Raw genomic sequence first — 2,446 nt, 5'->3', positions numbered from 1 at the left:
ACTATAGACTAGACTATAGACTAGACTATAGACTAGACTATAGACTAGACTATAGACTAGACTATAGACTAGACTATAGACTAGACTATAGACTAGACTATAGTATACTCCATAGGCCAATCCATAGTCCAGTCTATATTATAGATTAGACTATAGAATACTTTCCCTTTATAACTTTATAGTTTAACAATGTGAATATTTTTATCGTATATTCATTAGACTAAACTATGGACAAAAATATAGACTAGACTAGAGACTAGACTTGAGATTAGACTAGAAAGTAGTCCATAGACTAGACTAGACTATAAGTTAGACTATAGGCTATACTGCAGACTATACTATAGACTTGACTATACTATAGACTTGACTATACTATAGACTAGACTAAATACTAGAAAAGAGACTAGACTAAATACTAGACCATAGACTAGACTATAGAATAGACTATAGACTAAGCTAGAGACTAGACTAGAGACTAGACTAGAGACTAGACTAAAAACAAGGCTAGAGACTAGACCAGAAACTAGACTAGATACTAGACTAGACACTGGACTAGAGACTACACTAGAGACTAGATTCCTGACTAAGATAGACCAGAATATAGACTAGACTACAGATTAGACTATAGATTAGACTATAGACTTGACTATAGAGTAGACTAGTGACTAGACTGGAGACTAGACTATACATTAGACTATAGACTATAGTTTATATTATAGATTAGACTATAGACAAGACTGTAGGCTAGACAAATTACTACTCTTTCCCTTTATAACTTTATAGTTGAACAATGTGAATATTTTTATCGTATATTCATTAATTTAATCATTATGAAAAATAACGTTTCATTATTAATCCCATTAAATTTATTTCCTTTAATTGTAGATCTTGAAGGACTTTAAATTGGCCTTTCAACACAATGCGCTATAGAAAAATGTACCTGCCAAATTACTGTTTACACAAACAACCTGTTAAATCAACAATGAATCTATTAAATAAATTTCACAATTTCTCAGCCTCAATGATTCACAAGTAAGTATTTATAAATTTATATCTGTATCATCTTGATGTGTAGCAATAGTGTGAGGGTGGGCTAAAGGAAAAAAAGGTTCCCATCAAGTAAATAAAAAAGATTTGTTCCAGTTTCCCACACACTCAAAAGCAGCAAATGTATAAATAAAACTCCCAACAATAACAATTTGCAATTCTTTAGATACAAGAAATCTATATCAAATTGTTTTTCTAACTGTTTCTATGTTGTCAACGCTTGAAGGATAACAAGGAGAGGAAAAGAAAAATATTTTATTAAAAAAATCAACCTGTTCCTTAACTGAAATGCTGCTTGTGTGTGGGAATGTGTAGTTTGAAATTCACACGCTTGCAGTTTCTATAGTTAAGGATTTTTACACACACATTTGTTTTGTTTTATTTTATTTTATTTATTTGCACCGGAAGGAACTTGAGAAATACGTGTGGTTTTCATTGGAGTTGCTAAACATTCATATACATACATACATCTAGCTGTAGCTATACAAAGAGGTCATTGTATTTTTAGTTCCGTTTTGTTTTTATTTCAATATTATTTTGCATTTCCTTCTTTTGTATTTTGCATGTAGTTTTTATTCTTTGAGTAAAAATATTAAGAATTAAATGTGGGAGTTTGAAAATTATTTGTCACAGTAAAGAGTATCCTTTTGCCAAAAGGATTTTAAATGTTTTTCCCATCATTTGTTTTGACAGTTTCAATTGCCTTTTTACAAACAGCTTACAACTAAACAATTTTTGTTATTTTCAAAAAAATATTGTAATGATTTGTTTACTCTTACTTTTTTGAGGATATTGTTAAATTCTTAAAAAAGGACATTTCTCAGGAGGGCGTAATTAAATTTAGTATGGTTTGTTTACATAAACATTAACATGAAACAATAAAGTGGGTTTGAATTTTTTAAATCTATAAGAAATATTGAAAAAATTTGTTTACATTATGTTAAAGGATATGTTATCCTTTTAAAACCATAAACATAAACAATTGAATATTGTTTAAAAAAATCTCAAATTATAAATATAATCTCGTGTTTAAATTTATGAAGTCCTTTTATCCTTAGTATTATTGGGTTTATTTGAATGTTATTTGAAACATTTTATTCAAAATATTAAATTGTTTTACTATTGTTTTATTTCAAAATACATGTGTTTTACTATGTAATACTTTAAATAAATAAATTAGTTACTAGTAATTCCCACAGGGAAACGAAACAATTTTACGTCATTCGGTAGACTAGAGATATCTAAAACTTGTCTATAGTATATAAAGTAGTCTACAGTCTAGTCTAAATCCAGTCTGCAGTCTAGTCTATAGTCTAGTCTATAGTCTAGTCTATAGTCTAGTCTATAGTCTAGTCTATAGTCTAGTCTATAGTCTAGTCTATAGTCTAGTCTATAGTCT

The 2,446-nt window shown here is 28.8% G+C and overlaps 1 protein-coding gene across 1 annotated transcript in view; it reads left to right on the top strand.

The window, feature by feature from the left end:
• The first annotated feature begins 885 nt into the window (after nt 1-885).
• The window catches only part of LOC111677146 (serine-rich adhesin for platelets), a 224,837-nt gene continuing 223,276 nt past the window's right edge, over nt 886-2,446 (top strand). The window contains exon 1 of the mRNA XM_046954748.1: nt 886-1,032. The gene's annotated coding sequence lies outside the window, so the exon portion shown is untranslated. The remainder of the gene's footprint in view (nt 1,033-2,446) is intronic.

Source organism: Lucilia cuprina, chromosome 6 (assembly GCF_022045245.1).
Source record: "Lucilia cuprina isolate Lc7/37 chromosome 6, ASM2204524v1, whole genome shotgun sequence".
NCBI lineage: Eukaryota > Metazoa > Arthropoda > Insecta > Diptera > Calliphoridae > Lucilia > Lucilia cuprina.
This window is presented reverse-complemented; position numbering and strand designations above follow the sequence as displayed.